This window comes from Arvicanthis niloticus, chromosome 4, assembly GCF_011762505.2.
Source record: "Arvicanthis niloticus isolate mArvNil1 chromosome 4, mArvNil1.pat.X, whole genome shotgun sequence".
Taxonomy (NCBI): Eukaryota; Metazoa; Chordata; class Mammalia; order Rodentia; family Muridae; genus Arvicanthis; species Arvicanthis niloticus.
The window spans coordinates 122,435,586-122,449,663 of record NC_047661.1 but is presented as its reverse complement, the minus strand read 5'-3'; the positions used below and the strand labels follow the sequence as shown (position 1 = coordinate 122,449,663).

At 47.8% G+C, this 14,078-nt stretch overlaps 1 protein-coding gene across 12 annotated transcripts in view; it reads right to left on the bottom strand.

Moving 5' to 3' along the window:
* Positions 1–12,103, bottom strand: part of Ssx2ip (SSX family member 2 interacting protein) — a 39,285-nt gene extending 27,182 nt beyond the window's left edge. For 4 of the 12 annotated variants that reach the window (XM_034499772.2, XM_034499774.2, XM_076933344.1 and 1 more), the window contains exon 1: positions 11,817–11,956. The gene's annotated coding sequence lies outside the window, so the exon portion shown is untranslated. The other 8 variants (XM_076933342.1, XM_076933346.1, XM_034499773.2 and 5 more) reach the window with 7 other exon arrangements.
* Between the last annotated feature and the right edge of the window lie 1,975 nt (positions 12,104–14,078).

Sequence of the window (14,078 nt, the reverse complement as noted above, 5' to 3'; positions counted from 1 at the left end):
CGGTGAAGAGTGTGTGTAAATGGAAGAACATGTGTGATTCTACACACTGCTGCTCAGTGCGCTCGCTCAACTGCAGTCAACCCACAGGGCCCGAGCTGGCGGCGTCCAACTTTTAGACATGATAGAATTCTGGACTTTCATACAAAATCTTCCTAGTTTTAAATATTAGAAGCTAATTAAAAGAAACAACGTGATGTGTCCCACAGGCAGAGTGAATGGGGGATGTGATAGCTTCCTGGGGTTCTAGAAACATCTTGATCTAAGGAAGCACACAAGTCATTAATATGTATAGTTAACATCTATGCTCCTGACTATTAAGTTAGCAGTCAGTACCTAACAAGTCGGATCAAGTGTACCACTGCACAGCATACGGACCCATGTCTGTTAACACACAGAAAACATGTGATCTAGTGAGGGCTAGATTACAGTTTCCCTCACTGAGTAAGTCTGACTGAGGTCCCACTGTGCACCAAGTACAGTTTCTAGGTAGAAAGGAGGTTGGTTCTCTCTATATGTTCTCCTTGTGGGAAGGGTAAGCTGGAGACACTTCAGAAGCAGGTAATGATGTAACAGAGCGATTAGCTACTCAAATGTCCCGATAACATGAAGGTGTTGGGGTGGGACATCAATCAGGGCAAGTTACACTGGGATAGACCAGTTCCAGTTTGAACATGAATGTACCTTAGAGGTTTATCAGTTGTAGTCCCCAGCCAGAAGCACTATTTGGGAGGTACTGGAAACGTTAGGGGTGGGGCCCAGCTAGAGGAAATCAGTTACTGGACTGAATGCCCTTAGGGCAGGCTGTCTGTTGCCCTGCTCCCTTCCTGACTGCGACAAGGTGAACTAGTGTCTTCTTTTCTTCCTTCCTTTTTTTTGGGGGTGGGGGTGGGGGTGGGGGGAGGGTCAGGGGAGATTCTCTGTGTAGCCTTGGCTGTTCCAGAACTCACTCACAGACTAGGCTGGGTTTGAACTCCAAGATCTGCCTGCCTCTGCCTCCCCAGTGTCAGGGATTAAGGATGTCTACTGTTGCTGCTGCTGCCTCCAGTAGTGTTTTCTACTCTCCTTCCCATTGCAGGTTCAGGCACACCTTAGGCCTGCTGACTGTGAGACCAGAACCAACCAGCTGTCTCACTGAAACTGAACCAAAAGAAACCTCCCCTCCTTTCAAGCTGTTTATCTGAGGTGCCAGTCATGGCTGTCACAAGAGGGCGACACTGAGCAGAGGTCTAAATGCTGTGAAGTTGGTCCAAGACAAGAAACATCCTGTGTGGCCCAAGTAAGGGAAACAGAAGGTACAGAGAGTTGTTGATGCATTGTCAAGTTAGATAACACTCAGAAAGCATGGCTAGAGGGCAGCAAGCTGGATCGGCTGTGCAAGAGAAGATGTTGACGGGTCTGAGGCAGGAAAAGGACAGGAACTTCTTTATGCTTTAAGCAGGGTTGTTGCCATCACATCCAGCAGGCATTAACAGGAAACACTCATGACAATGATGAGGCTACTTCCACAGCACAGATTAGACCAGTGCCAGTACAGGTCCAAACAGAGAAGCAAAAACATGTGCGTGGAATGGAGATGTATCCTAGAGAGCCTTTACGGCTCAAGACAGACTGAAGTGCGGGTAAAGAAGCCAGGACATGTCTACACCACAGAGCATCCCGCAATGCACCAGACAGAGACAGCATGGCATTCTGCAACACACAGGACATGCAGTCTGATACACTGGGACCCTCCTCTACTTGTGTGGTAGGATAAAGAAGGAATCTTGAATTATTTTGTCCCTCAATGGATGTCTCCCACACCAGGAAGAGAAGGGTAAAAGGGTGAATCTGCAAAAACTTAACATTGGACCTTCGGGGACACACCTCTGAAAAAAACACGATACAACAGAAAATAGCCTGTCTGTCTGTGACAGCCTTGCTTTGGGCAGATGACTCTGCCTCTCTGAGCCCTGGTTTGTCACTGGTCATATCCCATAATGCACTGGTCATATCCATAATGGCAACACATACTTTAGTGTGACTCTTTAGGATCAAACGAGACAAAGCATCAAGTCCTTATCTGCCTGCTTGGCATACACAATGCAGAGTTAGTGGTAGCTCACTGTGCCCACCTTCCTCACTGACAGGAGCAGATACCTGAGATCAGCAAGGTGGGAGGGGGTCTTAGAGATGTCACCTCACCAAAGGCAGAGGGAGGGAAGAAGGATGAGAGGAGACAGGGATGGGAGCAGGGAGAGAGAAGTGGCTATGAGAATGTGAGCCTCCACAGGAGCAGGCTTTCTCCTTCATTCCCTGTGGAAGCCCAGCTCTGGGATGGCACCGCCCATCCAGAGTGGGTCTTTACTATCAGTACTTTTTGGTTATAATGCACCAGCAAGTGTGCATCAGCACCCAAAGCAGCCATCGCAGTCATCGGGCAGGTACAGCTCTGTCTGGTACAGCTCTGTCTGGTACACCGAACAGGATTCCAAGACAGGCAGAGATCACTGCTGCTCTCAAGGAACGGGAAGCACAACTCTTCAGAGGACCTGGAAACTGATGTCGGAACAGACCCCCATCAGGACAGACACCAGGCCAGAGAGCAAGGCTCACCACATCTCTCTGCATAGGGAGCTGCGGCCTCACACCTGGCTTCTGCACTTGCATGGTGCCTTCTTACCCTATCCCAAAAGGAATGCTTTTATAGGAAGAAAGACTTTGCCCAACTCATCTTTGTTTATGCCAGTTTTAGTTCATGCTTAGTGTTCTGTGTCAAACGCTGGAAACTGGGACTCAAGGAGACCAGCAGGACTGCCCAGGCTGCGCTTCCCATGTTCTGTCCCGCCCCCCGCAGCCCTCCACCGGTCAACAGTGTGCAGGGCATCACTCAGAGCATGTCGATCCTACAACTCAGACTCTATCAACTGTGTGCACACACACCGGCATCCTGTTTACAAACACTTTTGTCTTAAGGTAAATTCTAATTCAATGTCAAAACTACGCATTTCACACAGACATTTCAAGAGTTCTGATTCAGTACACCCATCCTTTCCACTGGAGTTCATTTTACTTTCGAAAGACTCAGACTCAGGTTCTCAATACACACCAGCAGTTTTCAGAGCTTTATGTGGCAGGCTCTAAGAAACCCTTTGTCCTGACTCCTGCTGGGATAGCCTTGGGTCATTCTGCTACTAGGTTTGGGCTGGGTCTAGTGAATACCTTCTAACAGTATAGGCAACATGATATGGTTTAAGTCTGAAGATCAGGCTATGATAGGAACGTGTAGCTCCATTTGAGTTTTTCCTTCACTGTCTGTCAGGTTTCCTTCTGGACAAGGCAAGCCATCCTGCTGTGAGAACCCGAGAGCAACGTGACAAGGAACTGACATCTGTGGCCAAAAAGTCACCAGGCCACCAAGAGTCAGAACAAGCGGGAAGCAGATTTTGCCTGAGCCCTGGCCCTGGCCCTGGCCCTGATAAGGCCCTGAGCCACAGGCATTCAGCTAAGCTCTGCCAAGATTCTTGCTGCAGGGAAGCGGTGAGACAGTACATGCTTGCTGAGATAAGCTGTACTAAGTTGAAATAATTTGTTATCCAGGAACAGATAACATATGTTTTTAAAAGGAGGATACATTCTGAGCTACCTGTAACACTACCTTCTACGCATTCTGATGAGATGGAGCTAACATGATACCAAGCACCATGGATGGTAACGTCTGGTTTATGAGAAACAGAATCCACTATTCTATTTATCTTTCTGTGGGTGACGCTCAATGGTCCGAGGGCTTCTGGAGAAGTGGGGAAAGGCCTAGTCTTTGTAGCCAAGTCCCTGGCATAGAGCAGGACGCAGCACACTTTGCCCAAGGCCCCCATAAACCTCTGCTGTTCTGGCCACCAACTGTCTTCTTTTCATCTCTCATATTCTTACCTGTCTCATCTTTTGCAGGTAAGCGCACACTTAACATTTCTGTACACCCATAATTGACCAACACTAATCAGTGAAAACTCCAAGTCAGGGTGTCCATCCTGGCGACCGTGTGTGAAAGCAAGCAGCGATGGACAGACACACATGCCCAGTCTATGCTTGCTCCCCACTGCCCATGTCTCCTAGACTGGTCACCCTAGATCTGTCCTCTATCTATAGTGGGGAGAGATGCATGCCAGAGACCCCACCTTCACAACAAGGGACTCTTTATACAGCAAGGGCTCTTTCCATGCTGACTTGCGAGTCAAGCTTGAGACGACACAATGCCTACCTATCAGAATTCTACAACAAACGCCCATCAAGTATCAGGAAATAACAGCTTTTCATTACACAGAACATAGTAACATGGTGCCAGCTGGCCTTCTAAATTCTGCACACGATTTTTAGTTAGTTCACTAACATTTCTGCTAAAATATCACCAAGCTGAGTTACCAGATTGTTGGAATACAAAAATAAAATTGTTAAAATGAAATCTTTAACATTAGTAATCTTCTAAATTCAGTCACAGAACTTGAAGATTCAGTTCTAGGCATGATTTATGTCACTAATCTCTCAAAAATGAAATCTACTTACTTGAAATATGAGTAACACCTTTAATCATAATTTCATTCTAGAGGAGACTATAGCTTGTAATTTTATCACACTGTCACCCACATACAAGTAGAAACACACTAGGCTCAACCTCAGTTTTACAAATTTAAAATTGAAGTCGCTTCACCTGTATGGCGTAGTACTATAGATGTTTCCCACAGACGCAAAGGCTTCAGCAGGGCTCCAGTGCAGTGACACACTGGAGGGCATGCAGTTCTTACAGGCTCAACTTCTTCGTAAATACTACTCATCTGAGAAGGGCCAAACCCCAACACTGTCATCACCTTATTAATTTGCCTTTATGTTGAGTTTAGGGTTACCAGGAAGATTCTCAGTTAGGGAATGCAGTGTAAACTATGGAGGCCTCCTTGCCTGGTCACATGTCTGGGATCCTACTCTGCCCAAGTCACTTCCCACAAACCATCTCTCCAAGCCGGTCTCCTCCCCCACATGCTAGGGGCCACAATATCTGTTTGTTAAGGCTGATGCAGGGACTTAACTAGACAACGGGTGCAGAATGGAGCCAAGTATAACCAGAGTGCAGGACACTGGTCTGAGGCTTCCAGATTCTCCAGTCCACCTCACTACATCCCTGTAGACAGCGCTAATTACTTTCTATGGTAAGACAATTAAGGCAGATATAACCGTAACGCAGCCAGCGTCACAAGGCTACTGAGGTGCAGAGAGCTGAGCCAGGATTCCAGCCCCAGCCCACATAGCTCCTCTCCTGGCCATCTGGCCCTGCAGAGCAATCCCTTCCTCTGTGAACTCCACTAATGGCAGGATTCTAATCACATCTCCCAACTAGGCAAAGGGTGAACAAACAGTGTGGATATGCAAATTATGATAAAATCCTGAAGACACAATTTTATTATGCCCCTAGCTACACATGGCAGGAGGAAACGACTTTCTCTCTAGCATAGGTAGCTGAGCACTGCGGGCTGAAGCATGGTCCTCACACCCAGTGCTGCTGCAGTAGGAGAGACTGTGTGGCGCACATGTACTCTAGGCAGTGGGTCTGGAGCAGCAGAGTACTTCACAACAGCAGGGCAGGCTTGGGGACAGCCCTCAGACAGGCCAAGCACTCACTTCCCAAGACACCAGAAACCTAGTGACACACAACAGAAAGATCGTTCCAAGAGACAGGACATTTAATACTTGGCATTTAATTATGCACATATGGAAAACAAATGTGATAAATCTGTATTTTCATTGCCTTTCAGACAGGGGACAAAAAGGTCTACATGCAGTTATAGAGAGGTTACTGTCAAAGTCCTCTTTTGTATTAGATATTTTATTATTAAAGTAAATAAAACGAGTTCATAATAGACTGTGTGATGAGAGCTGAGAAAAGGACTCAGGCAGCAAACTGCCTGTCTCTCAGGCCCAAGGACCTGAGCTTGGATCCCAGGAACCCATGGAAAAGCCAGGTGCTGGAAGACAGGAGGCAGAGACAGTCACAGTACCCTATCATTAGCCATGTTACTTGATAATGTTAAGGCAGGCTGAGAGAATTCCCATCCTTTACTCTGGATATTTTGAGTTAAGAGAGTATAAGGATGTACCAGATCTTTGGAACATTGTATTTTTTTTTCTCCACAACTGTAGCTCTAGATTAATATGTAGATGACGTCTGTCATCTGTCTCTTTAGTTCTTTCCATCAATATGTGGCAAAGTCCCACACCAGTCAAGGACTCTGTCTCAAACAAAAGGCAGCTAAGGACTCACACACAAGGTTGTCTTCTTACCTTCACACATGTGTGCTGCACATGCATTTTACCCATGCCCACGTGACCCACACATAAACATACATGCACTTGCACTCATGTGTGTATGGTGAACCAAGGAATACAAACTAGTTAATTATTTGTAGTTAAAATACTTTATAAACTTTTCAAAATGTATACTGTTAGTCACATTTAAAAAATATTTTAAATTCTTTCCAGTCCTTCTAGCCATGGGGCACAATGAGCCGAGGGTCCTGGGATTCAGCTGTTTTACAATCTCTACAGTGTAGCTATCTATGAAGCTATCCATAGACTGGCAAAAGATGGGCGGAGTGAGAATCAGGAAGACATGTACCATCTGCTCTGTAAGGCTAGCAAGGGAGACAGTGACATTTCCAGCATCCACCACGTGTGGCTCACTGGCTACATTACATCCCTTACTCCTTAGATCTCTGTAGGAAAGAAATGGGTGGGTACAGCCCTAGTCTATTGCTGGAAGAAACTAAGAGACAGTCTTTCTCCAGCTACACACCTGGGGGAGGAAAATGCGAACTACAGTGCTCCTGGACCCTGGCTCGGCAAGCACCGAGTGAACGGAAGGAAGGCCATGAGCCTGTCTCTCCGTTATAGAATAACACGGCTCCTCACTGACCACATGTCAGATGCTGTTATCCCTTGTATTCTAGATCTGACAGAGAGGGCTACTCTACAAAGTAGAACAGTGCTCAGGGTACCGTCTTCTAGCTGGGAAGACCCAAAACCAAGACAAGAGAACAGTTTCTTATGTTAAGTAGCCAGTGTCCCCCAGGAACCTAAGTATCTACGGATCATGTGACCAGGACTGAAACTTATATTTGCTCCTGGAATTCTTTTAAAGCATTATTTTGCAGATTTCCTTCAAGATTAACATTTCTAAAATAAGTTCTATTTTTAGCAGCCCCAGTGCAAAAACACTTTTTAGTGCTCACTGAATTCCAAGAACTAAAATAAGAAAAATTTAAAGTTTTTGTTGTTTGTTTGTTTGTTTGAGACCGGGTTTCTCTATGTACCCTGGTATCCTAGAACTCACTATGTAGACCACTCTGGTCTGGTCTCACAGAGACCCACCAGCTTGAGTCTTTTGAGTGCTAGGATTAAAGGTATGCACCACCACACCCTGTAACTTCAATGTTTTCAAATCCTATTTTTAATGATGGTTCTTAAATGATTTAGCCTCTCTTGTAGCCCACCACCCACCAGAGGTAGTGGGAAAGAAAGGATGCATAGAGGTGGCTCCTTTTAGAAAGGTTCTTTGGATCAACTCTGGAAATCAGCAGTTCAGTTCACAGGTTAACAGTGACAGCTCAATCCACTAGCAAACACTTTAGGTATACACCCGTAGTCCAGTACAGTAGAGTCAGGAGAGCAAACATGGATCAGCAAAGACAGCCAGGCCTCAGCCTCGGCACTAGTCAGCAGCAGTAGGGACCAGGGAGAAACGCCAGAAGTTCTCGTCTGTGCCTTTCTCATCAAAGGAAAGTTCAGCAAAGACACAAAAAGCACAGCTAGCTGCACCAGCAGGCCAAGCTCAGCCTCCATCACTGTACACCGTCCTTTTTATACGCTCTCCGAACATCACTCGTCCTCCACAGGCCTGGCTTCAGCCTGTCTCAGCTGACATCATTTTGCTAATCAGCCTGAGTCCACGGAAGAAACTGCAGCACGTGTCCTTTCATGTGCTTGCTTTAGCAGAACATCCTTTCACCTGTGTCTGCTTCAGCTAAACATTCTTTCACAAGTCTGCCTTAGCTTCTCACCTGTGTCTATTTCATGTTTGCTCCAGCAAAACACCATCAACTGACTTTCCAAAGAACCGTTAAGTTTCCACTTCAATACCCAGGTCCAATTTTCATTATACAAGAAGCACACATTACTTTTATAAAATAAAAATCCTCAAGAACTGACATGGCAAATGAAGTAGTTTGTGGTCATGATGGGCATCCTGGAGGAAACACACACAGAGAACAAAAATAGTCAGGAGTTGAACAACATGGGTTGGGCAGAAAGGACACGTTCTCTCAAAAGCCTGTGTGAGGCACTAGGCCCAGTGTCATGCAGGGCAGGAGATCATGGCTAATGAGACTGGACTTGGGTAAATGTAGAGACAAGGTCAGGGCAGAGCACACGGGGTGCTCACAGAAGTGCTCAATGAAGATTTCAGTTGAGGATACACACAGCCAACCTTTTGACATTGTGAAATGAAATTGTCATCCACAAAATTCACCCATGAGAGCCACACAACAGTTATATAAAACAAAAACGAACAAAACTCAAGAACCTTCACCCAAATGTCATATTTTCAGTACTTCTGATTTTGTGTGGAGTCACATTCTAGGTATGTGGGCACACAGGAGCCAATCCTGCCTGAGACCTGGTCCCTCAATTAGAGCTTTTAATCAGCTTGTTTATAGTTTTTTGCTTTGGCTTTGAGACAGCAATTTCCAAGAAGCCCAGGACGGCCTTAAACTTGGAATCCTCCTTTCTGGCCTCCAGAGTGCAAGGATTTTACCTGTGTCATCAGGCCTGGCTAATGACAACATATCAAATAGATAGTGGGTGTTCCAAATGTTCACTATTTCTGTGGGTATTACCAGGGCACACATATGTAGCCATCACAACTGATCACAACAGGAAGTAGGTCATAGTATTAGCAACCCTCCTCCATTACAAACAGGACAAGTCCTGTGGTGATGGACGGAGTATCTGACTAGGGAGACTATGGCAGAAAGAGATGCATACAGCCGCACAAGCTTAGAACTGTAGTCAGACAGTTCTGTTTAGTTTCCAGTGAGACTCCAGTGTCTCATCTCTGAATCCCACACTGCTTCCGCCTCACAATTCTGGGCCTCTCATCTCTCAGGGTCTGCCCTGGGCCATGACTGGTTTTGCTGGTGGCTGCATCTTCACTGCCTTTGGATCTCCAGTCCTGGCACAGAAGACAACTCAACAAAGACCTGCCTGAGACGACCCACGGCCGTATTTTTAAGGCTCCTGTCAGCTTCAGTCAAGTGCCTGGTGAAAAGCTTTCAGGTATTATCTAGCTCATCAGGGTCCGGAGCCATAAGGACTACACAATCATTAACTTGGGCAGACATACTCTATGTCAGAAGCAATATAATCTCCCAACACAAAGGTTCAGATAGTCCTCATTGCCCTCTGGTCAAGGTTCACAGCACTGTTCTCAATGCTTGTCACTAATGCAACTCCAGTAGCCACATGGACACCACCAACCACCTGTAACCTGCACCTGCTCTGCTGCCTGTGGTGCACCAGTTGCTTGGTGAGCACCTGTCAGGACACAGCTGAGAGGCTTTCCTCCCTAAAGCTCTCCCATGTTTGCACTTCTCTCCTTCTTCACACAAAAACCCCTAAGTACAAAATATTCAGGGGAACACATCTTTCTGTCCTTAGGCCTGGCAAGTAGCAGCTGAGTGTCTGATAATGTTTACTGAAAGAATAAATTTATTAACAAACAATGAATCTGCTCCTACACTATACAAAACATTGGACCATCGTCAAACGGTGCAAGTCTAGGTTTTTCCATTACTAATAATGGATGGTGTATTTCTCTACTGTCTCATCCTATAAGCTCATGAATTTAAGGTAAGATGTATGCTCATAACCACTTAACCATAATTACCCAAGACACAGAAGACTCACACAGCCTCTTGTTATGAGCAAATGGCTAAGTCAATGAGGTGTCTTCACAGCTACTGTAAAAGATACAGGAAGCTATCACTTTTGAAACTGGGCCCAGCTACCTGAGAGGCTGAGGCAGGAGAATTGCAAGTTCAAGGACTGCTTGGGCAAGCTAGTAACAAGGCAACCTTGCCTCAGAATAAAGGTGCACTGGCTTTCATGGCTCAGCAACAGAACACTTGCCTCACAGGTGCATGGCCCTGGGTCTGCTCCCACAAGGAGTATGTGAGGCATTCAGAGGAGAGGCTGTTGTCTGTTCTTAAGTAGACTGTGTATGCTGCTCTACTTAGTCTGGAACTCCTAAACTCCAGCCATCCCCCTACCTTAGCCTCCCAGGTAGCTGGGATAAAAGGCAGGACAGCCACACTGGGCTCACACTCCAATATAAACATGAATTCAAATCACTGTGGAAAAGTGTTTTCTAAGGGGCAATCTCTCAATATCTCTCTCTCTCTCTCTCTCTCTCTCTCTCTCTCTCTCTCTCTCTCCCTCCCTCTCTCTCTCCCTCCTTCCCTCCACACCACCCCCCCTCCAACTGAATGCTAAGTGAGGGCATATTCACAAAATCTGTATCCTAACCGGTTTGGGCAAACAAGCTGGTTTGTCCAGTTTTCAGTTTTAAGAGAGCCCAAGTACATCATTTGAGTGGGCTGGGTTTAAGGCCTCTGGGCTAACAAGAACAGTTAACTTTTCCATGTCGTGTACACCTGCCTGAGCAAGTCTAGGATGCTATGGACTTAAAAGTCTTGTCACAAGGCTCAATGTGTCATGGAGAGAGCTTCACATTTCATCCTGCAGTGACCCGGCCTCTGCAGTTATCCCCAAGCTGCTTCAGCCGGGTTACTTAATCCCTGGACCTATTATCTTCACTGTACAGATGGAGAACGAGAAGGAAAGGATGGGTGTAAAATGACAGGCTGGAGGGGCCCCAGCAGCCACCCAAAAAAACGCCCTGGTTTGAATTCTATCCATTCCTAATCCTCCTCTCAGAGGAACTTTCATGCACAGCAGGCAAGGCAAAGTATCCACTGGGCTCACAGCTTTTCTTGTTTAGTTTGAATGAAGGCTCTAAGCTTCCTGGGCCCACAGGCTCTTGGGGAGTAAGGAGACTGGGTGGATTAAGTTTTGCTGGCTGGATCGACGGCTTCGAATTGTATGCAGCCTCATAAATGTGTCACGTCATTTCACGATCAGGTTATGGACTGGAAAGAATTTCTTCCAGAACCTTGCGAGCTCCACGGCAGCACTATTTTCAGCTGACTCCAGGCCTGGATTCTGAAGTAAATCTCAAACCCAGGAAGCTCCACCTTCCGTACAGACTGGGTTCTAGAAGGAACTCCCAATTCTCAAAACTGCATCAGCGTTGCCGGTTATGAATCCGACACGCAGGACTAAGGAGCCTGAACTGTGGGTGTTAATGTAAAGATTCCTCTACTGGTGCCGACGGGGAATTATTCGGCAAGTTGTATTTCCTGGGCCCAGGTGACTTGCATAACCCAGCACTAGGAGAAATACGTGCTGACCAGACAGAGCTCACCATTCACTCACTGTACACCCCTGGAAAATTCGAGGCCGAATTATTTCTCCAGCAAGCCTACCCTTGCGATGATGTAAGTTCTTCCCCTAAACGTGGGGCTGGACCACTATGAGGCACCTACCCCTGCAGCAGCGGGGAACCTCACTCACTAAGTCCTGCGGCAGCCTCTGAGGAATCGCCGAGCCCGCGCGGGCCGAGGGGAGCCCGCGCGTGCCCGCGCCGCATCCCGCAAGGGCGCGGGGGGCCCCCCAGCACCTACCTCGCACTTCCCGCTGCAGGCGGTGGGCAGCAACGCTCGCTCTCCAACCGCTGCAACGGCCGCGACGAGTCCGCCCAGAGCCGGCCCCTATGCCTGCGCCCACGTCCAGCCCGGTGCCCTCCCAGGCTGCGCGTCACAATCCCGCGGCTCACCGTCACCGCACCGGGAGCGGCTCACGCCTCCCGCAGCCCGCGGGCCCGCACCCGCGGCGGCACGCAGCGGCTCCGCGCAGCCTCCAGCCCGCCCGGTCCGCCCGGCCCGCCTCTCGCCGCTTTCCTCGGCGGGCGCCCATCCCACCCCGCCCCGCGCTGGCGCCGCCCATTGGCTCCGCCGGTTGCCAGGCGACGAACAACCACGGCCCGCATTGGTCCAGCGAAGACTAGCCGACAACCCCCAGCAGACGCCGAGCCGCTCTCCCCCGCGCAGCTGCGGCCACCGCACCTGTTACACCCGGGTTCACCCGGCCGTGCTCCCCGCCCCCAGCTCTCCGCGGGGACAGGGGGAGGGTCCTAGCCGCTTTAGAGCCGGGCCTCCGAGGCCACCCCTGAACCCCAGTGCTCCCAGGAGAACCAGGTGCGCTCCCCAGAACGGAGAGACACCAACGGGCATCCAGAATTAGGTCAGGCCCTGGAGCAGGAAGGTAGTGGCCTCGGGAATCAACACACCAATGGCACAAAAATCCGTGTAAAACCAGGGCTGGGGTAGTGGGCGTGAAACCCCGACTAAAGTCCGCAGGACTGCACGCAACGCGCGTGAGGGCGCAGGTTTGTGATCTAGCAGAATTGAAGTTCAAGGTCATTGGCAGGTCGAGGCTAGCCTGGGCGATGTAAGTAGAGCTCAGGTAGCAAATAAAACTAAGGCAAAGAAACGGTCCTAGGGAGGAGACAGCTGGAAAGGGAAACTGAGAAATGGTCCTTGTGAACTAGAAGTTGATGAAAAACTCCCAAGGCCCTCTCGGTGAGAGCAAAGAAAATGTATGACAGTGACAATTGGTCAAATCCGCCTGCCTCTCCCTACTATTTACCCCTAAAGTTAGCCCGGGAAAGGAAAATGGAGAAACCATAGTAAAGGGCAGGGTGGTGGGGTTCCAGCAAGGTGTTTGCTCAAGAGGAGGAAAGGTGTGGTTAAGTGGCTCTGAGACCAAAACAGCACAAAAGGAAAACAAGAAATACTCCACTCCCACGGAAGAACAAGAGAGAGAGGAACGAGGGCTACACAGGCCCTCAATGCTAAGTAAAAGATCAGAATTCAGAAATGAGCGCGTTGGAAGAGGAGGGAGACGAATTAGATGCTGAATAGCAAGTAGCAAGGACACAGCATTATAAAGATGCTTTGGAGTGAGAAATGACTGCCAATGATCCTCTTGCTCCCTAAGTCAGACCATTAATGGGGTGTGGTTGCTCCCTCTGCGTCCAAAGGGTGTTCTGAAAGTTCTGTTGGCCACTCTCCAAAGCATCATTCCTTTTTCTATCTCAAGAAACTTCTTAACATGGCATTTGTTCTTTGAAAGTTGAGTCTGACTTGGCCATGCAAGGGACAGTGTGACATGGTCCCACCCCTGAAACAGAGTCAGCAGGGCATGGGCCTCCACGAGTGTTCATGGTTGCTGTGGGCATAAGACTTGTTTGTATAATAATGTATGTATTTTCATATTCCCTCCTCCAGGGAATGCTCTCCTGTAAGATTAATGATTATCAGAGGCAGCACAAGTCTGGGAGGCAAGAGTGTGTCCGTAGCAAAAATGGTAAACACTGTTACCTTCAGGACAGCCCTTAAAAGGCTGTGGGAAAGAACTCTGAAAACATGCATTCAAAAATATATAATTCCTCAACCAAGCAAAATATAAGGATGCATTATGAATTATAAGAAGGGCTTCACAGACCTAAAAGAACAGAGGCAGCTGCACTATGAGCCAGCTTGTCAGAAAGATACAAAGGCAGGCAGATTCCTGAGTTCAAGGTCAGCCTGGGTCAAATTGAATTTAGGTCCAGGCTTGTTCAGAATGGTAATCTCAGGACAGGATCCCACCCAGCTATGTTTATTGCCTGTGCTTACAAAGACAGGCAGATCTCTAAATTCATTTGCAGTGTTAAAAAAAAAAAAAAAAAAGATGCACTAGCTGTCTCTAAGAATCAAAGGGCTGGGGTCATGGGATGCTGATTCTTGGGATAATCCAAAGGGAACTGGGAGTAAATGGCTGAGTTGATATGTAAATAAAAGACTGGGCTTTTAGGTCTGCAGGAGATGAGCTATTCAGAGAGT